The sequence below is a fragment of the Petaurus breviceps genome, unplaced genomic scaffold (genome assembly GCF_028583685.1).
Source record: "Petaurus breviceps papuanus isolate PSGF00001 unplaced genomic scaffold, PetGlider_PUasm1.0 90579, whole genome shotgun sequence".
NCBI lineage: Eukaryota > Metazoa > Chordata > Mammalia > Diprotodontia > Petauridae > Petaurus > Petaurus breviceps.
Window position 1 is genome coordinate 1272585 of NW_027187278.1, and position 23415 is coordinate 1295999.

At 34.5% G+C, this 23415-nt stretch overlaps 1 pseudogene; it reads right to left on the minus strand.

The window, feature by feature from the left end:
- The window catches only part of LOC138142445 (endoplasmic reticulum resident protein 44 pseudogene), a 79738-nt pseudogene that overhangs the window by 2204 nt on the left and 54119 nt on the right, over positions 1–23415 (minus strand).

The window sequence follows — 23415 nt, forward strand, 5'->3', positions numbered from 1 at the left end:
TCTCTCTCTCTCTCTCTCTCTCTCTCTCTCTCTCTCTCTCTCTCTCTGTCTCTCTGTCTCTCTCTCAAATACCTTTCTCTATCTGCAAAGTCATAATTACCTTTAACCTTATCAGTAATACTGGCAGTTAACCTGACCTTTGATTTTAAGGACTATGAAAGATGCTAGAGAAAGTCATTAAAAAGTTCCATCTGTGGATCCTCTCTACAACTGGGAAGTAAACTCAATAGAGATTGGTTAAACACATACTATTCTCCTGATACTATGGGACTAAACGTATAATAAAACACGAATAAAATATTTCCAGCAAAATAACATGAAATCATCCCCAAATGCAATAAATATTTTGTGTTAAAATATTTATTGAGTACAATATAAGTGGGTTAAATTAAGTTAAAAATATTAACAAGGACTAGATTATTCATTTACTTAGGGATCTAAATCACTTCTGGGTGTTTAGTCCTTGACATTTGACTTTCTATCTGTTTTTGTTAAAGATGGATGTTTTCTGGCTAAATCCATTACCTAATTGCCATGTGTTAAATATAGATTATGATCAATAATAACATGTATTGTCTTGTCCATCTTGAAAACAAAATGGTTAGAGGAGAAAGATTTCTTTCCTTTAAGCCCAGCTCAGATTCCACGTCTTTCAAGAAGTTTCCTTGGATCTCCATGCTAATGCCCATACCAACCCCTCATACAATGAGTATGATTTCAACCCACTAATATGGTTCTTAGAGCATTTTGCTTAGAAAAAAAAATCTGTATTATAGGGGATATAAGTATGGACTTAGAGATAAGAGGTAGTGGGCTGGGCCTGAATCAGGCTAGTACCCTAGAAGCTTAGGTGGAAAATTGGAATGGAATAAGATATTTTTTTAATAAATTTTTTTTGGAATAAGATATATATATATATTAAAGCAATTGGGGTTAAGTAACTTGCTCAAGGTTACACGGCCAGGTGTTTCTGGGTGGGTGCTAAGTGTCTGATCCCGGATTCGATCCCAGGTTATCCCAACTCTGGGGCTGGTGCTCTTACTCACTGTGCTACCTAGCCACCCCAAGAATAAGATATTTTTAATGTAATAAGTGACGAGGTTCATTTAACCAGAGTAGAGGAAGAACATTGAAAACAGGGAAGGCATATTCATCCAGGTTAAAGCAAGCATCTATTCAGCAGAGCATAGATCTCAGTGTAGTTGATGCAGCCACTTTGTATTCAAAGGCCAGAATAGACAGAGGGACCTGTACCAGTCCATTGTATTTTCACTGTTTATGCCCTTCCCCATGAAGGTGACCAGGAAGCTTTGTCAATACCCTGAGCCCAGATCCCTAGAACCAATTAAAAAATCAAAGATAGTTTAGTTTCTCCTTACCTATAGGATGTTGCTCCAACTTCACAGGAAAACCTGAGTTCAAATGTCTCCTCTGTGACTGGGAAAGTCATTTAACTATTGTAGGTCTCAAGCAACTTCTTAGGATTTAACTACTAGTAATAGAAAGTTATGATCTACCTTGCTAATGTAATATAGGTCAAATCACAGACCCATTATATTTAATCTTTCTAGAGCCCTTTTTTCATTTATTAATTTTATATCATAGGCTACTGATTTCTGTATCTACATCAATGCCCCCCCCCCCCACTCCAATAGAATGTAAGCTTCTTGAGGGCAGGCATGTAGTAGGTGCTTAATAAATTTTTATTAAATGAATTCCTTCCTTGGTAAAAGTATGTTGGCCTAGAGAAAAAGAAGTTGTGATTTAAAGTTCAAATAACTTCAAATGCATTCCTCTATTTTATCATTGTTGCTGTTCAATCCTGTCTGAATCTTCATGACCCCACTAGGGGTTTTCTTTGCAAAGAAACTGAAGTGATTTGCCATATTCTTCTCCACCTGATTTGACAGATGAGGAAACTGTAACAAACAGGTGTCAACTGGTTTGTCCCCAGTCACATAGCCAGTGAGTATTTAAGAACAGATTTGAACTCAGGTCTTCTTGACTCCAATCCTAGTCTTCTATTCTCTGAGGCATTATCTCATATTGACATCCTGCATATAAAAAGAATCTACAACAATTATTGATTCACTTAGACACCTTGTTAGAAGGGAATCTTCAAAATGACTTTTTATTTTACTGAATCAAATATGTTTTTATAGTCAGTGGGTTAAAGACATTTATATCCGATTATAATTACATTGTGGGGTCTTGCATTCTCATATATTATAGAATAAAGAATTGTAAACCTACTGTTCATTTTACATAATTAGATACTATGAAAATGTCATTGTTGCATGTTTATTTGATGTTCATAAAGTTTTCATAGTGAGACAAAAGAAGGTTTATGGATTAGTCATAATGGATATTCTTTAATAAGTCTATATGTGTGTTAATGATGTGAGAGGTTTTTTCCCTAGACTTTGGCACTCTTTTTCAGATAATTGTGTCACTTCTAGAATACATGTCCTCTGTGTTTTCATGGTATTTTCACACAATTCATGAATACTATTTTCTTTGGTGTTGTATCTATTTCTTCAAAGATCTGGGGTATGAGTCCAAATGTGCAGTTCCACCAATACTGATGAACAATAGATTATCATTGATATAACTTGATATTGTCAACATCATTTCAGCTATTGTAATAGTAATGGAATTTAAAGACCCCCCTGTATTTGCTTGGTTTTTGGATTGATTGTGTTAAAACCCAGACCTAGTGAATCCCACTTGTGGGATGAACTTATTGACACGAAAAGAGAGGGCTGAACTAAATTTATAGAGACACAAGAAAAGAGAGAGCCAGAACTTTTTGGAAGCAGTATCTTGGAGGCAGAGAGAGAGAGAGAGAGACCAAGAAGATTGCTAAGGGCCAGTTTGAATTGCCCAGGACTTTTGAGAGCTGCCACCCAGAGTTGCCAAGGACTGAGGAGACATGGCTATCATGCTGATACTTTGTCTGTTTTGATGTTGTTTAGCCAGATTTGTTCACTGGTGAAAGACAGTCCTGTTGTTGCAGAGGATATGGAACCTGGCTATTGGTTCAGAGCTCCTGAGACTGTTTTGCAGAGAATAAATTAATGAAGACACTGGCAATGTGTCTTGTGGCCTTGCTTAGGCTTTGTCTCCCCAGGAACAAAGATTGCTGAGAACTTGCCTCAGGTCAAGATGAGGAAAAGACCTCTCTTGGGGTATTAAATGCTGTGCTTAAGCTTGTTGTAACTCTGGGGTAGATTCAGTTGTGATCCAAGGGTGGGAAACTTTTGACATTTTTTTTTTGTGCTCTGTGATTGAACAAATGAATGTGCTTTACTTATGATTGGAAACTAATCTCCATTTGAGAAGAGGGGCTTTGTGATGTATTAAAGGAATGTACAGCCTAGGGGTGGAGTAGTATTTAGAAGAGGGACTCTGTGATTGATTAAATGAATGTAATGTCCAGGGGTGGGGTAGTACTTGATTGAATTACACTTGGTAAATACTGTATTTTGAATGATGTTATATTTTGATTTTCTCTGTTCTTAATTTTTCACTGAATAACATGGAGAGCGCCTATGCTGATATTTTGAACCTTGGGAAGTTGCCTTTGCTTGGCATTACAGATATCAATTGTCATCTTTTCATTTTTATTCTTAAATGACATTGGGCAAATTTTGCTCCTTTTGATCTCTTGCTAAGTTTTTTGTACAATTGTCAGTCATGCTATTACTTCTCACTATTTTATGAAGTGATATTGCTAATAACATTGCACTATCCTGTTCCATGAGGTTTTATAATGAAGTTTCTATTCTGTAGAAGTGTTGCGTTTGCTCTTTGTGCATTCTCTCCCCCTGTGTCTCATACACACACACACACTCACGTGTGTATATGTATATATACACTTATGCATTTAATGTATGTATATATGTATATGTGTGTATATTTGATGAAGAAATAGAATCTTTTATGGCTGAAGTGGTGTTAGGGTTTTTTAGGTTATCTTATGGTGGTGATTTATTCATATTGATTAAATTTCCTTATAGAATAGTGATTGTTCAATAGCTTGTTTAAATAAGTCAAGTTGTTGCTTCAATGGCATGGTATAGCATTTTTATTCTTTATTTTAATTTGTTATTGATTTTAAACTTTGCTGTAATAACTGAGTATATTTAACTGCTGACACATGATTTAGAAATGACTTTCACATTGGTAGTTATTTACTATGAAAATATCATCACTTAAACTTTGCAATGTTACTTGATATTCTCTGTTTATTACTTCCTGTCTTCTCAAAGAGAGCATTTATAAAATAAAAAAGAGAAACTTTTTTTTTTAAAGCAATCAGGGTTAAGTAACTTGCTCAAGGTTACACAGCCAGTTATTTCTGGGTGTGGTGCTAAGTATCTGAGCCCAGATTTGATCCCCAGGTCAAAGAGCCAGTGCTCTTACTCGCTGTGCTACCTGGCCGCCCTATAAGAGAAACTTTTGAATAAGACATTTGACCTCTCATATTTCTAACTTTTAAATCACCTTTTCCAAGAATTTGAACTAGGTGCTACAGGTATCATTTTTCTCATTTTATAGATGAAAAACATGATCATGCTGAGATCATGGTTTGCCTATGGTCACATTCCTTTTTTTGTTTTTGGAGGACAATTGGGGTTAAATGACTTGCCCAATGTCACATGGCTGGGTTTTGTATTAAGTGTATGAGGCCAAATTTGAAATCAGGTCCTCCTGACTCCAGGTCCAGTGCTCTATTCACTGAGCCACCTAACCACCCCAGTGATCACGTTTCTTGACAGCAAGGTGGTGCAGTAAATAGAGTGCTGGACCTGGAGTGAGGAAGATTTTATTTCATATCCAGCCTCATAAACTTACTAGCTTCTATAACTAATCACTTCTGTAACTTGCCTCAGTTTCTTCATCTGTAAAAAGGACATAATAATAGCGTATATCTCTTAGGGTTGTTATGTGGATGATTGAGATAATAATTATAAAGTCTTAGAATGGTGCCTGGTATATAGTAAGCCCTATATAAATATCAGCTAGTAATAGTAGTGATACTGTTTCCCCGATAATAAGACACTGTCTTATTAATTTTTTTGGACAGAAAAACACCAGAGGGCTTATTTTCAGGGGAGGGCTTATTTTAACGAACATTGACAGCAATTTTAATAAACAGGTAAATGTGAACAAAAAAATGTACCTTTATTCAATAAGCAAATCACTGGGGAAGAACAGGATGACGTGCTCACTGCTGCAGCTCTGATTGGATGCAGCTCGGAGCACGGCGTGCGTTTCACGGGGGGGGGAGTGGTGCAGTGTGTAGCGCAGGGGATCACCTTCACTACGGTAGCAATCTCAATAGGGCTTATTTTTGGGGGAGGGCTTATTTTAGAGGAATCTTACACAGTAAGGGGAGGGCTTATTTTCGGGATAGGTCTTATTATCGGGGAAACACGGTATCGGAAGCATGATTTGAACCTAAATCTCCTGATTCAGCATCCAGAATAATTTCTTTCTTACTATAAAAAAATGCCATAGAATATCTATGTTTATTTTCTTACCAGAAATAAAATAAGAAATTTTAAAAATTGCAGGATTTTCATTGCTCATAATTAGGATATAAAATAAAAAAAAAACAATGATAAGGCAATCTAAATTATTGATAGATTTGGCATTATACCAATAAAACTACTAACGAGTTATTTCATGAAGCTAGGAAAAATTTTAAAATTCATTTGGAAGATCAAAATTGTATGCTTGTAGGGCCATTCAAAAACAGACAGGGGTAGATTTGGCCCTCAGATTATAGTTTGTAACTTCTGATATACAGAATTAATGTAAATATGTCATACTCAGAAGCATTCCCTAATAAATAATTTGTTAAAGGATATGAATTATTTTCAAAGGAAGAATTAAACACAAAAAAATGAAAACTATAGGAAATATTGCTCTAAATCACTAGTGACAAAATATAAATTGAATTAAGTCTGAGTTTTTAATCTCATATATGAAAGGCAATGATGAGAAAAGATAAAAATAGATATAGTCAATACTGAAGGACTGTGGGAAGAGAGACAATATTTCAATGCTTTGTTGAGATGAGAATTTCTCAACTCTTTTTGGAAGCAATTTGAAATTGTGCCTGTGAATAAAATACCTTTTCACCCAGAGAACCTATTGATGGCATAAACATGAATGGGATCAAAAGAAGGAAAGTTCAATTTAAACCAAATATTCATATTAACTTATTTTTTCAGTTAAAAAATACAAATGAACACAAAAAAAGATACTGATTGATTTGGATAATGGCTAGTTAATTTGGCATATGCATGTAGTGTAATGTTATAATATAAAAATGATAAAGGAAGATATTGAGACATGGGAAGACTTGTCTGAATTGTTACAGAATGTAATGAGTAGAGCTAGGAAAACATTATATACAGTAACAATAATATTAATGGAAAAAAGTGATAAAATAAAAAAACACTTTATTGGAAAGAATAGAAGTATGTATGTAGAACATTACAGACTGAATTTTGTCAATGGGCATTCTGGATTTGCTGAACCTTTTTCCTCTTCTCTTTAAAATCTTTCTTATAGGATAGGGCAGGGAGGACAGGGCCAAGATGGTAGTAAAAAAACATTTTTTTCAGAGCTCTCCCAGCATAATCCTCTACAATAACTTTAAAAAGCATGTGAAATTAAATTCGGAGCAGGAAAAATAAGGAAAAAAAACACAGTGAGTCATTTTTATTTTCCGGACAGGTTGGCTTAGGAAGACAGAAAGGTTTGTAGGCACTGGAGTGAGGGCTATCCAAGAAAACTGGGAAGATGCATCAGTTGTGAACTGTGGGGGTAGCAATAGTAGTGGGAAACAGTGCCCTTGGATGGCAGCAGGACTGACCATCTGGTCAGAAACAGATCTCAAAGGACTCTTGTACTAGCACTGGGCACAGGTTCAGGTGCCATTTGGGCAGCCCTATTCACCCATTATGCAGTTCCTAATTGCAGTTCCATGGCAGAGAGGAATAGTCACAGCCACCAGGGAGTAGTGGACCTATTGTGTAAGAATCAGAATTTAGACCAGAAGAGCAGTGATCACACCTCCCCTCAGATCAGACCACTTTGGAAGTAATGAAAACTTATAGTTACCCACTGAGCTGTAAAAGAAAACAAATACACTTAAAAGACATGTTCAGGTCAGATGCATCCTCAACTCCCAGAGGCGAGCAGAACCCAACTCTAATGTAAAGTTCAAAGTCAAGATATAGGTTGGAAAAATTAGCAAAACAAGAAAGAAGAACCCGACCATAATAAGTTGCTATGGTGAGAGGGAAGCTCAAGACATAAACTCTTCTGGGTTTTGTTGGTAATATATAGAACTGCTAATGATTTTATATCTTACAACTTTGCTAAAGTTGTTAATTCTTTTGACAAGTTTTTGAGTTCATTCTCTTGGGTTCTCTAAGTATATCATTAAAGGTACAAAAAGTGATCATTTGTTTCCTCTTTGCCAATGTTTATTTCTTCAATTCACTTTTTTTCTTATTAGCATATATTTAATAATGATGGTAAAAAAGATCATTCTTGCTCCATCCCTGATCTTATTGGGAAGGTTTCTAGTATATTCTCATTTTTTTTTAAAAAAAATCCCTGTTCTTGGTTTTAAATAGACACTACTTATCTGAAAAGTATATATATATATATATATATATATATATATATATATAAAATTATTCTTTTGCTTGCTAGTGTATGTGTGTGTGTGTGTGTGTGTGTGTTTTAAATAGGAATGAGTGTTGTTTTTTGTCAAAAAACTTTTCTGCATCTGTCCATATAATCCAGTGATTGGGATTTTTTTATTGATATGGTCAATTATGCTGATAGTTTTCCTAATATAGAACTATCCTTGCATTCATGTTATATATCCAGCCTGGTCATATACATGATTTATTAACTCTGGTTAATACAATAATCCATCAAAATCCCAAAGGTCTCATGATGTAAAATGCTATCCATATGCAGATAGAGAACTTATGGACGCATAGTGCAATTTGGAGTATTTTTTCTTTATTTTTCTTATTTTTTTCAGAGCATTGCTAATGCAGAAAGTTTTTTTTGTATGACTTCATATGTATAATAGATATTGTATTTCTTGCCTACTCAATGGGTGGTGGAAGGGCCAGAGTAAGAGAAAAAATTTGGAACATAAAATAAAAATAAAACCAAAAGAATAAGAGAAACAAGATAAGTTGAGAAAAGGAGGCTTATATTTAGAAATAAATGTGGTTTCAAGGCAAAAACATAAAGGCATTTTAAAAAATTTATGTTAATTAGATATTAAATAGTATTTTTGAGCATCATTGATAAGTATGAGTGTCAGTATCATTTTCTCTTTCTGTCCTTTTCTCTCTCAGTTAAAGTTGCTATGAATTCTAGTTAAACTTCAAAGAAATATTAGTAATCTTCCCGTATCCTGAACTGTCTGGGGGTTCCAGGGATACAGAATAATATTCTCTAGCCTCTCTACCTTAGTTCTGATCCAAAGACATGTTCTATGTAGTTTATGTACAAGAGAAAGCAAATGACTAAATAGAATGTTCATCTGCTAATACTGCAGCAGTGCAAGTGTAGCACCGAGTTTTCTCTCCATGGAGTTAATTTCCCACCTCTTACAATTGGTCTGTTATCTTATTCTCATGGAGCTTATTCTTGTTCTCTTCATCATATCCTAACTGCTCTCCCCCCTACTGCTATTATCTCCACAAGACTGCGAACTCTACAGAGCTGCAGGTGATTTTTAACAGAAGTGAGAAATGGATACAATGGATAATTTTTAGTGAGATTCACTGTAAGGGAAAAGCAGCATACAGAGAAAATGGATCCTAGTCTAATGGCTTTTTTCCCCACTATTTAAAGTTCTCTACCCGAGTCTGTTTTGAAGGATGCAGTTACCCTTCTGTACTTAATTTAATTTACATTTTTTTGAGCTGACTGCCAGGCTTCCATATTGCCCCAAATTATCCTTTTAACATCTGCCTCTTTTTTTTCCTTTATGTCATTGCCACTAAGATTAAAGTCTGTGTTCTGTAGCACAGCCTTACTTCCTAACCCCATGCTCTGCCAGCTCTGGAAGCATTGTCCTGTCTGGCATTTATGCAGAATGCCAACTCCCTTTCTGTTAATTGTCTTATTTAAGATGCTAGTAGTTCATAAAGCAGCAGGGTAGTGAGGGTGTGGGAAACTAATGGGTAGGGCACATTGTCCCTCTATGTAATGTGGTGCTATCCTATGGGTACTTTCAATTAGGAGTCCTTCCCTATTGAGAAAATCAACAGAAAAGGTGCCAAGTTAGAAATCATTTGGAATACAGAACTGCCTTCCAAGTGGCTGGCCCACTGTTTGGCGGTTGATTTTGCATATGAATATATTAAGGGGTGGCATAATTTTTAGAACCAAGTGAAACAATTCCTTAAGAGAGCATCATATTGTAGTGAAAAGACCACTTGACCAGGGGTGAGAATACTTGATTTATTTGTTTTGTTTGTTTTTAATTAAATTTTATGTTTATTTTTCATTTACAAGATTCATTTCCACAAGATTTGAGTTACAAATTTCCTCCCCATCTTTCCCCTGCCCACCACCCCAAATTAGCAATCCCACTGTATATCCCCTCCCCTAATCTGCTTTCTCCTATATCCTTCCCTATCCTTCCTCTGACTTTCAGGTAGGGCAAGATGGATCTCCATACCCACTGCCTGTATATCTTATTTCCCAGTTGCATGTAAATAATAATAATAACAGTATATATTTTTTAAACTTTTGATTTTACATCTTTGAATTCCAGATGCTTTCCCTTCCTTCCTCATCACCTATATTTACTGGGAAGATAAGCAATTCAATATAGGTTGTGCATTTGTAGTTATGCAAAACATTTCCATAGTGGATATATTGTGAAAGACTGACTATATTTCCCTCCATCCTATCCCTCCCCCCACTTGTTCTGTTCTCTACTTTGACCCTGTCCCTTTTCAGAAGTGTGTGCTTCTAACTACCCCCCCCCCACAACCTTCCCTCCCCTCCATAGAAGACTTGATTACACCTGCTGTCAGTTTTTTTTTTGTATGTCCTAAGGCAGGGTATATTTCCACACTCGTTAAAATTAGGCAATTTGATAAAATGATTTATCCAGTAGCTTCCATTTTTTAAAAATCTGGTTTCTAAGAAGAACTCATAACATTTATTTTCCTCCCTCATTCCTCCTAATATTATTAGGTGCTGTCATTAACTAATCACGTTATAAAAATTACTTAGCAGAATTCTCTTATTACTTTATCTATGGCTACTTTTACGGATATAAGGGTGGAGTCAAGTGATATTCCTAAATCAAGTCATCCCATATCACTTAATTTATTAAGATGCTCAATAAATCAATTGATCATAGATGTTAAATGTGAAAAATCCTTCAAATTGGAGTGAATTTGTACAACATTAGTATTCAGTTGTCAAGCTAGATAAAACCCACATTGCTCAGGAATTGGAATGATTGTAAATTATAGTAAAACTCCTTAGAAAAAAACTCTTTGGATATGGGGTGGGGGAGAGGAAAAGAGGTCTTAGCTTCAGTCTTGGGTCTCCTTCCCTCAAATTTGGCTAGAGGAGAAATGTATAATCTTCAAAGTGTCAGAATGGTGTTGGGCTCCTGCTCCCTCATGTGAGTATTATAGTGGCATCCCCAGATTGGTGTTGGCATTGTGAGATAAGGACAGGTGAAATGTATCCCTCAACATGATGGATTCTAAAGGAATCCAACAAACAAACTATATCATGCCTAAGGAACTTCTTGAGGGCCCCTTGAATGGGATAAAAGAATTTTCATAAAACAAATGTTTTGAGTTATCTTTACCACACATGTTCTCTAAACTTGAACACACTTTCCTCTGGACTTTGAGTGTTCTTGTGGGAGAGAGTGTCATAGACCTTGAGGAAGGAGGGAATAAAGTGAATGTTCTTTACCAAGAGTTTTCACTCTATAATATTAATAAATCTACTTTTCTTAAGGCTTAAGATTCAAAGCTAGCTGACTATAAATGATGCTCACATGATAATCTTAGGGCAGGGACAGATTAGACCAAGGACATTAGAGAATCTAGCTTCAAATTCTTAGTGGTACTATTATATCCCAGAAGGAGAGTTAAAGCCGTGCTCTGAGATCTGAGATCTTAATCCATCTGAGTGGGAGCTGGGATAAGGATCTAAGGAGTAATACAAAAAGAAAAATCTTAAACTTTGTTAAACGAAGGTTGTTTTGAGGAATAATGATGATAATTTTCTTGTCCCATTTTTTCCCTTTGGAAAACATTCCTATGAATCTACTTCCTGTCTTTAATAGTAATGTGACTACTACTACTACTAATACTACTAGTACTAGCACTACTACTACTACCACCACCCTCACATCATCACTACCTCCACTGCCACTATTTCTACTACCACTAGTACTAGTAGTGCTAATGCTAATGACTACTACTATAACTGCTACTACTATCAAGCTAGCATTCACATAATTAATTGATGTTTGCAAATTACTTTATATATGTTAGACCATTTGATCTTCAAAACATCTTTTGTAATATATGTACTTTTTTGTCCCCATTGTAAAAATGAGGAAATTGAGGCTAAGATAGGTTAAACTACATAACCAGGGTCACAGATCTGGTAAGGGTTTGAGGCAGGATTTACAGTCAGATCTTCCTCATTCAAATCAACCTTTCATCCTTATATAATTAATATACTTTTCAAATTCAACTCTATAATAAAATTTCCATTTAGAGAATAATGAAAACATTTCATTGCTATACATATTTTCTTACAAACATTTAAATGAAAACGAGACTAGTAGCAATTGAAATACTCATTTTTGATCAAGACAGATACTGACTGGTATCAGAGGATAGGGACTCACCTTATTTTCATTTATGCAAAGTGTTTCTCTCCTTTAATTGAGAGCTATAACTACTCTACTCCTTATAGTGACAAAAAATTGCCTACAAAATGCTTGAAATAAGTTAAATGACCTACACACTGTCACACAGTTATGAAAAGCAATATTTGAGCTCAAGTTTTTCTGGATTCTAAGTTTAGTTCTTTATTCATTTTTCTGCTAAGATTCTTAGCTAGTATACTAGGAAAATAAAATGAGAATTTAGAGGATTTACTATATCTGACATGGAATGACCATCTGATGTAAAATTTCTAATGTTTGAGTTTACTATCTTGTGGAGGGAAATGAACTGAAAATAATATGTAACTTAAATATTTTTAACTATCCATTTAAGCTACTTTGAGTTAAGTGGGAAAAGGGCATGCTCAGAAATAACCCAAGGGGATAGTACAGACATCCTTTTTCATGTGCTTTAGCCAGGAAAAACAGAGCTAGATAAAGCAATTAGTAATCAACTCAATTCAAGAGTACATGTTTCTATCCTCTCATTTTGTATTATGTCCAGAACACACACAAAGAGAATCTGATTTTGTTACCTACACATTAAAAGCAAGGACAAAACTAGTTCGTAGGTCATAAGTTCATAGATTTAGAATAGAAAAAGATCTCAGAAAGAAGGAAAATGAGACTTGGAGAAATTGCCATGCATTTACACAGATAGTAAATACTAGAATTAGCATTTGAACCCAGGGCTTCCACAAAATTTGTGTTAGGGATACTGCTAGAACTAAAAGTATATTTGGAAGTCCCAAATCATCTAATTCTACAAAAGTCACAAGGTCCACCTCTGGTAAGGGAGAAAATAAGGGGCTGTTGTTTTCTTCTCTTCCCAAAAGTTTCCTCCTTGGGGTTTGGTTTGGCTGGCTTCCACCCCAAAGCTAAGAAATATTTATTTATGCTTAATTCCAAACTAGATTGATTGTTCTATATAAGCCCCACATGGGAGGACCAAATCTCCTCAACCAATAGGAATGTGCAACAATACTTCATTTCATCCAATAGCTTTCAAGAATTTCTTAACTGATCAAGGGCTTTTCCCCACCTATATCAAGACTTTATTAACCATTTGTTTGAATGGAGGTATTTTCCTTGAGTGATTCAGAGTATAGCCTCTTGTCAGTTAATTAAGTGGTGTAGGGTGATGGTGTGAGTGTAGTGTTATGTAACAAAAACTCAAATAACTAGAAAGTGAATAAATACATTTTCCCTGTGTATAAGTAAGGACAAGATTCTTCTACCTCCATGATAAATAAAAAGATAATGAAAAAGCATTTAGCAATCAAAATTAATGAATAATTTATAATGTAGTTATTAGGCACATAGAAAGGTGCTGTGTTTACAGAGGTAAAATGAAAAACATTTCAGTCTCCTCAAGGAGCTTACGGTCTAATAGAGATGAGAACAACATTGCAATGAATCTATTATGCTTTTTCTATAAAGCATGAGGCTATGCATTTCAATACATACAGAACTTTCTATTGTATTTGCATTGATATTTCCATATCAAAACATGCCCACGCCTTACTAACTATACAAGCTGTTGAGGTCAACATATGTATCAGTGATTCATCACTGACTCTCTGGTGATGAACTTTTCTGTAATTAATGGACATAAATATAGCACATTGATTCTATTGTACCAAAAACCTTTTTAGCTCATTAGAACTTCAAAGAGTCTAATCTACTGACATAGCTTTTGAGAACATAGGACTACTTCCACAGTAAAATAAGGTATTAGAGTTGAGTTTTAGTGAAAGTTGGGGGGAAAAAAATAAAAGCTTGTCAAGGCGTGGTAGTATGGAAGAAAGAATTAAATTCCAGATCTCTTTGCTTTTATCAAACTCAAGTAGTGCAATATTGATCTATATATCCTAATTCTTGACTTTATAATTCAACTCAATTCAATATACCTTTTAAAGTTTCAACAAAGTAATGTTCAGGGCACTCTTCAAGTTTGGGAAAAGATATAAATTTTACTTTGTTCTTCATCCCCCCCTCTCCCCGTTAGAAGGGTACAACTGTCTGTATATGTTTCACTATAGCTATATACATACATATATACATAGACATATGCATACATAGGCATATACCTTCCCAGACAAATTCTACTCCTGATCTTTGTTTTTAGGTTTGTGCAAATCTCTTGTTTCGTACCACTTCTGCCTCCTCTACTTTACTTCTATCTTCTACCTTGCCCTCTTCCTCCTCCTAGGATCCCTCCCCTCCTCTTCCATTCCTATAAATCTAAACACCTTTTTATACCTCCCTTTTACTTACTCTTTCATCATCCCCTCTAGAGATCCCTCTATTGTCCTCTTCTCCCTCCCTATGCCCTACTGTTTTATTTCTTCTGAATTTAGGAGACTTTTATAGTCTTCTGAATATATATGTATTGTTCTCTCTTAAACTTTTTCCTGATGAAAGTAGGTTACCTGAACTACCAGCCCTCCTTCCCCATCTAATTCCTCTGTATCAGTTTTTCCCTTGCACCTCATTTTTACAAAAGTAATTCCTCTTTTAAGCTCTTCCTAAATGGTTTTACTTTTAAAATTTGTATCATACATAGGTTTTCCCAGTCTTTTTATGAGCTACCCAATTATTAATAAGAATCTTAGACATGTATATTATACTTTACATATTTAAAGAGTAAATGGTCCATCCTTATTAACTCCCTTATAATCAGTGTTTGGCATGTACCTTATATTACTCTTAACTCTTGTATGTTAAATCTTCTGTTAAATTCAGGTTGTTGTTGTTGTTTTTAACACAGTCTTTACAGTTTGACGCTTGATCAAATGTCCATTTTTTTCATTCAGGATTATGCTTAACTTTGCAGGGTATGATACTTTCCACCAGAGCCCCAGTTCTTTTGCTCTTCAATAGGTAGTGTTCTAAGACCTGCAGCCTTTAATGTCTCCACTGCTGGGTTTTGTGTGATTCTAATTGTGGCACCATCATGTTTAAATTTTTTTATTTTTATTTCTTTTAACATTTAATCCTTGAATGAGGGGTTTTGGAATTTGACAATAGTATTCCTATCGGTATTCCTCATAGGATTTCTTTGAAGTAGTCATCAATGGATTTTTTTCTATTTCTACTCCCTACCCTCTCTTGTTCTAATGTTTCAGGATAATTTTCTTTAATTATTTCTTGTATTATTGTTTCAAGATTTTTTAAAATCATAACTTTCAGTTAGTCGTTATTTTTATGTTTTCTCTTCTTAATCTATTTTCTAAATCTATTGATTTTCTTATAAAATGTTTCACTTTCTCTCATATTTTATATATTAAATATTTAAATAATCAAATTATCTAAATTATTAATTAAACATTGAAATAATACAATAATAAAGTAATTTAAATATTTAAATTTTATATTTTTCTCTTATATAGTATTTAATTATTTCTTGATCTCTTTCTGCCACACTGCTTCTGCACTCACCTGGCTTGTGCTGATTCTTTCTCACCCCTGCATGGGTCAGCATTCCTTGTCAGCAGAGATTCCCACAATCTTTCCTGGCTCTGATGCCTAACTTCCCTCACTATCCTGGGGGTAAAAGTTTCTGTGGCTGAGGTTGAGGCAGGCTCTCAAGTTAATTAACCCCAGAACTTGCAGCCATCCTAGAATTTTTCTTCTGATCTTTACAAATTGCCCCAGGAAAATCCCTGTTGTGTCACTATTCTTATTTAATTTTACTGTACTTCGTTTGCCCTAAGGTGATATTTTATCTCTTTTGTGGGGAAAAGTATTGAGAGCTAGGAATTTTCTGACCTCCTCCACCATCTTCTCAGAATTCTCAAAAAGATACAAATTTCAGAAAACATGTAGTACCCATCTTAAAGGTACTTGTGTTGTAGTGGGGTATAACACACATAAATTCATGAATATGATATGTAATTATACATGATTATTTTAGAACTGTACAAAATATCTTATATGATGCTTAAGACTTTTCAAAACATTGTCTTTGGCCCCATTTAATGCCCAGAACATGATACCCCACCACTAAAGATACTCTCAGATAATGGATACACTTGAACATGTGTACCTTCTTGTTACATGTAATTTATATTAAAGTTTTATCACTAGGCAGAAGGAATAAACCTATTGTTTTTTTATATTTAAACTGAAATTAAATTTAAATAGTCAAAGGTGTATTTTTCTCTCTCTCACTTTATATATATTTTTTCTTTGATTTTCTGCCATCCCATGCACATATTAAAGGTACTGCCTCTCAACAACTAACAGCTTACTAAATGATACCTGTGTCAACACTTGTTTATTCATTTTTAGGCTTAACTGATGGGTTTAGTCTTCAGGGAGGACCGTTAGAGTATTTGAGCCCGTAAAAGTGTAATGTTTTTCTTTTGTTCCATTTATCTTTCTTGAATTAATTACTGCTTTATCCTTTTATTTTACATTTCAAAATAAGGTCAATTCAACAAGTCAGCCACGTACTATATTGTGCTAACATGAGATATAATAACAACCTCCTCCCCCCAAAAAAGAAAAAAAAAACAAACAAACAAAGAACAACAACAAATAGTCTGTGCTCTCAAGTTGCTCATCTCTCACATGATGGAGACAGCATACCAACAACCATGTGCAAACAATATATGCTATAGACAAATTAGAAACAATCTTGGAGGAAGAGTGCTTATAGCTAATGAAGATTAAAATAAATTAAGTTTTTTTTTAAAGAAAGTGAATGAACCTTGAGAATAAGAATCAAGAGTTAAAGATAGATACCATCTATTATTATTTTTTCTGTTTGTTGAACAATAACCAATTGAAAGGTATAAACTCAAACCTATGAATGGCATGATAGTATCTAACATACAAAATAACTTTTCAATGATATTCATGCTGAAAATATTTTGTTATAGTTTTATTATAAGAAATTCAAGATTACATTTCCTTTACTACTAAATTAAATTAATATGTGTATATACTTATTTCTGTTTTAAGAAACATTTTTCAGTTTAATTCAATAAAATTATTAAGTTAGACTTTTTTATGAAGAGTTTTTGTTAAATATTGGCAGAAGTCATAAAAATTTGGCTAAGTCATTCTTACCTTCATTTCAGTTGTATAGTCCAATGTTTGCAGTGAATTTTGTTTAAACAGATAAAATGAGACATTCACCTCAAAAAAAAAACCATAAAATAGCTCTCCAGAACAAATCCTGGAAGAGTAGAACTAGCAAAAAGATGGGATGAAGCAATATTTTAGACCAATCTTTTAGATCTTTGGGAGGATCACCAAAAAAGGCCTATCACACTCAGTAAAAGGGGAATGCAATCCAGGATAGGCAGAATCTCAGCAACCCAGCCACATGTCCCACTTCAACAAACCAGGAGGTCTTGAACCCCTGTGTGGCGGTGTAGGCAAACCATCAACACCAATGCCTCTCTACATGCCTCACCATAGCCAGGGATAAACAGGCAACCTCCAGAGAATAAACTTTCACAAGCTTCAGCACCATGATCCTGACTCAGGACCACCCAAGCTGCCAGACCTTTATAGCCTCCAGCCATACCAATGACAATCAACCTCAACTCCTCAGTGAAGCACCAGACAAGAGGGGTCCCCTGTGAACCTCAAGGCAACATCAGTGCAGCACCAGGCAAATAGCCAGGATCTTCAGTCCTATAGTGGTAATGGGATTTGAACCCCACAGTGGGATGATATTGTAACCTAGCTGTGACCTAGGGGTGGATAGACTTTATGTTTTCCACTGCCCCTTGAGAGGGTGCTTGGTGGTGACTAATGATATTGTGATTCAGTTGTGATCCAGGGGTGGAAAACTTTTGACCTCTGTACTTTGTGATTGAATTGAGGACTTACTAAATGATTGAGTTACAGATGGTGAATGCTGTATTTATATTTTCTGTTAATGTTTTACCTTAATTTGTTACTGAATAAATGGAGTTTACTATGTTTGTAAGTCCCTGACAAAAGAAGTCTAAGATAGTGTCCCTTTCATCACAGGAGCTGAAATCAAATTTAAAAGAGAAGAAAAAGGCCAAAAAAGATCAAAAAAGAATAACAACAAAATGCGTATGACCACAGAATGTTATGGGGACAGGGAAGATGAAGACCCAAGTCAGAAGAGAACAACACTGTCAAATCACCTATGGGCAACACCCCAAAGGGAAACAGGAAGTGGCTTCAAGCTCAGAAATAGCTCATGGAAGAACTCAAAAATGAACTTAAAAATCATATATGAGAGGTAGAAAAAAAATTGAGGAGAAAAATGAGTGATACAAGAGAATTATAAAAAAAGATAGTCAACAACTTAGAAAAAGAAAACAACTGATTCTACTTCTAGGAGCCAGGTTGTCAGAATAAGCAGTAAATTACTGTAGCTCTCCCATATTCACCTCCAAACAACTATAAAGTAGTTACCTAGAACAAATATTGAAATAGCAGAGCCAACAGAAGGATTGGGTGGAGTTGTCTTTTAGCTCAGGAATCTTGAAGGATCACAAGAAAGGTCTGTCTCACTCAGGTAAAAAGGGGAGGGCATTTTTGATTTTTTCATTGTTGAATTTTTCATTGAGTTCTGTGTTGGGTTTTTTTTTTTTGCTACAAATACCTGAAAGTCTTTCAGTTCATCTTATTTTCATGTTTTTTTTTCATTAATAATTATATTTAACTTTCTTTGGGCGAGTTGTTCTTGGTTGCAACCCAAGATCTTTTGCTCTTTGAAATATAATGTTCCAAGACCTATGTTGTTTTGATATAGAAACTTTTGGTCTTGTGAAATTTTGACTGCACCTCCTCAGTATTCATTTATTTTTCTGGGTGCTTGCAATATTTTCTACTTAACCTGAGAGTTTTGAAACTTGACTATGACATATAAGTTTTCCCTCTGTAATCTCTTTCAGGTGGTGAATGGTAGATTTTTTTTTTCTGTTTCTACTTTACCCTCTGTTCTAGGACTTCAAGGCATTTTTCCTAGATAATTTCTTATAACATTATATCCAGATTCTTCTCTTAAAAATAACATTAAGGTAATCTGACAGTTCTTATATTTTCTCTCTGCAATCTGATCTCCAAATAAGTTGTTTTTCTAATGTGATATTTCAGATTCTCTCCTATTTTTTCTAGTTTTATTATTTCTTAATGTCTTACAACATCATTTAACTCCTCTTGCACAATTCTAGTTTTCAAGGAATGAATTTCTTAAGATTTTGTGCCTTTTTTCCCAATTGGTTAACTTTTGTTTTAGAATTTTCTTGGGTGACTTTTTCCTCCCTAATTTTTCCTTGATCTCTAATTTGTTTTTTTTTTAAATTCCTTTTATAGTTCTTCAAAGAATTCTTTTAAGCTTGCCCATTTGACATTACTATTTAGGATAGAATTGACTTATTTTACTTCACTGTTTTCTCTGAATAATAGCTATGTATGGTAAGGTTCTTTTTCCTTTGCTTACTTATTTTTAATGAATAAGAGAAGTTGGGAATAGAGAATGGGGGAGGGACTTTTGGAAAGGTGTGTGGATTGTTATTTGGAGAGCAGGGGACTCTTGGATACTCTTGGAGGGGTAGGTTGGATGAGAACTAGGAGGGTAGGGATAAAAGATAAAGTAATAGGGAAAGAAAATAGCGAGTAAAAATAAGATGAAGAGATTCACAAATTGTAATTGTAACTTTTGATTATGAATGATATGTTTATAGTACCTCTCTTTGTAGAGGCAAAGGACTTGAAATTTCAGGGATCCCCATCAATTGGGGAATGGCTGAATAAATTGTGGTATGGTTGTGACAGAATACTACTGTGCTATAAGAAATGAGGTTTTTTTTTTTTATCTTAGAAGGGCAAGGAAGGATTTCCATAAAATGGTGAATGAAATGAGCAGAACCAATAGAACATTGTATACAGTAATAGAAATATTATTTTAAGAATGCTTTTGAGCAGCTAAGTCATTTTGACAATTATAAATACATAAATTAAAAACAAAGGTCACATAAAGAAAGAAGTTATCTGCATCCAGAGAAAAAACTGAGAAATGTGTCTAATGCTATTCATGTCTAAGGTAGGGTAGGGGGTAGGGAAGAAAAAAAGGAAAAAAAATACACAATAACTTAATTATGTATTTAAAAGGGAGCAAAGACTGTATCTAATATATTTGTAGTTTCATGGTCAATTGTCTTTTTAATTTTGCTGCATTATAAAAATGATCAACTTATTTCATAAATTGAAATTTTAAAATAAATAAGAATAAGGTAAAAAAAATTTTAAATAGCATTTAATACCCATTGGTAAAAGGAGTTACCTATGTTGAAATCATAGTTCTGGATAAAAAAAAGTGTGTGGCAGAATTTATAAATAGTTTTCAGAATACCATATTTTCACATAAAAACACATAATGGCTTTTTAAAAGGGAAATCAGTAAATAATATGTCCAGTTTAAGTCAGGGTCTAGAGGATTAATTCTATTGGCTAAGGTGTTTTTAAATTTCTAAACTTCATGAATAATTCATAAAAGCATATGTGTATTAATGATCACTGCATTTGGAGGAATTTGAAATACCACTATTAAAAGCCCTTTGAACTCTTATCATTAATAACAGGAAGTTTCTTGAGTTTTTTTTTTATTTTCGCCTTTGCAAATTTTTATTGATAGTTTGTGTTTTTACATAATCTTTATTTCTAAATGTATATCTCCTTACCGTGTTTCCCCAATAATAAGACCTATCCTGAAAATAAGCCCTCCCCTTACTGTGCAAGATTCCTCTAAAATAAGCCCTCCCCTGAAAATAAGCCCTATTGAGATTGCTACTGTAGTGAAGGTGATCCCCTGCGCTACACGCTACATTACGGTACCCTCTGTATGCACCGCCCCCTCCCCCCTGGGTGAAACGCACGCCGCGCTCCGAGCTGCATCCAATCAGAGCTGCAGCAGTGAGCGCATCATCCTATTCTTCCCCAGTGATTTGCTTGCTGGCGCCATTGAGAGCAGTGCCGCGGAGGGGAGCTGAGGCAGGACAACATAAAAACCCGGTATGTAAGAAGTCGTGACTTGGGTGAAGAAGTCATGGGATAAAATTACTGACAGCTGTGTTGCCAAGGCACTACGAGCAGGTTACCTGGACAAGACATATTCATTTAAAGAGAGCTATATTGCTGGACATGACAGATTGGGTCCACTTCTTCTGAAGGAAATGGAGGCGCAAGACATCCAGGACGGAATTCAGGGTATGGACACTTATGACGATGTTGTTGAAGAAGATGACATGATCATTATTGAATAAAGGTACATTTTTTTGTTCACATTTACCTGTTTATTAAAATTGCTGTCAATGTTCATTAAAATAAGCCCCCCCTGAAAATAAGCCCTCTGGTGTTTTTCTGTCCAAAAAAATTTAATAAGACAGTGTCTTATTATCGGGGAAACACGGTATATATTGTAAACTGCTCCTTTTATTGAAGAATTTAAAAAGAGAGGAGGAAAGTGCTTCAACTAAACTTATACATGAAGTAAATCTCACAAATGTGAATTATTTCATATCCCTAGTTCCTCTACTTTGCCTAGAAAGGAATCAGATATATTTTTCTCAATTCTTCATGGAGAGTGATTTTAAAGAAGAATATTAAATATCACGTAAAAAGATACATGACCTCTCTATTTAATACATGTAATAAGCACATGGTTTCTCTACTAAAATACAAATAGTAACTTTTCTTTTTTAGTTTTCTTCAGATCTAAAATGTGCCTAGATGTGATAAATGTGCTCGGCAACAGTCTTTAGAACAAAAAGTATATCATTAGAATATATATCCATACGTTTGGTAAATCATATGAGCAGAACATTACTCAAGTGAATATAAATATAAGTATAAATAGAATCTATGACTATGGGAACGATCTAGGATGGCAGTGTGCGGAAATTTCAATGTGAAACTTCTTCCAGACCAAAGCATAGCATAATCTTTCTGTGAATTACTATATATGATGCTGCTTGAGGCACACAAACATTAACTAGCTAGCTTCTCTGCTAATAAGAGATTCTAGACTTATTGTGTTGTCAAGACATGGCCATGAACAAGAAGGAAACGGCATACACCAAGGTAGTGCAGAAGCAGTGGGGCTGGCCATTTAGAACTGAAGGAAGATATAAGGCCAGATATAAGGAAGATAAAAGGCCATTCCCTCTTACCCCAGGAATGGAGGTGATTACAACAAGCTGGTACAAATAATTTTTTTAATGAAGAAAATGAACCCAAACATAGAAAGTCACTATGAGAATAGAGAAGATTGGGGTTCATCTTCATAGGAGGATATTGAAGGAAAAAATGCCTCTCCTACTCCAAAGAGTAACATCAAATAGACACCTGCCCAAAAAGAATTCATAGATCAACTTAAAAAAAAAAACTTTAAAAATAAAACGAGAGAGAAGAGATATTTTTTGAAAACAGGATCAAAAAAAAAAACAAACAACAAGAAAATTCTGAAAAGAAAGTCAGTCAACTAGAAAAGGAGATTCATAATCTTAAGGAAGAAAATGATTCCTTGAAAATTAGAATTGGGCAAGGGAAAGCTAGCCAAGTTAAAAAAAAAGGCAAGAAATAATAAAACAAAATATAAAGAATGAAAAAATAGAAGAGAATGTGAAACATCTCATAAGTAAAACAACTGATATGGAGAACAGATCAAGAAGAGAAGATATAAGAATAATCACACCACTTGAAAATTATGGTAAAGAAAAAGAATCTAGATGCAAATACAAGAAAGAAAATTGTCCAGAAGTGCTAACCGAGGGGAAAGTAGAAATTGAAAAAAAAAAACTGATCACCATGTGCAAGAGAACCTACAATGAAAACCCACAGGGATATCATAGCTAGATTCTGAAACCCAACAGGTGTTGAAACACTCTATATTGAAGAACAAAGGAACCTGGGTTGCTGCTGAAAATATCATACACAGCAAAGTTAAACATAATCCTGAGCTGAAAAAAAAAGGATTTTCAATGGATTGGAAGACTTGGGATTTTGTTGCAAAAAGACATGAAATCAATAGAAAATTTTATCTAGAAGATCTAAGAGAAATATAAGGTAAAAATCAAGGAATAATTACAAAGAAAATAAGAACAGACTGTTTGCTTTTCATATGAGGAAATGTAAATCATATGTCTTTGTTATTAGTAATTGGGTAGTTCAAAGAAAGATTGGAGTAGAACTGAGTATGATGTGAAAAAGTAAACCATCTAGGAAAAGGTAAAAAGAGTAATTATCTTATTTAAATGAGATGCAAGAAGAAGAACTGACATAGAGGATTTAGGTGGGGGGAGGAAGACTCATAGTTCTGGAACCCTACTGTCATTGGGAATGGATTAAAAAGGGGATACATACACCATACATACATATGTATACACATATATAGGCATAAATGTCTTCCAAATTGAGAAAGAAATAAAAGG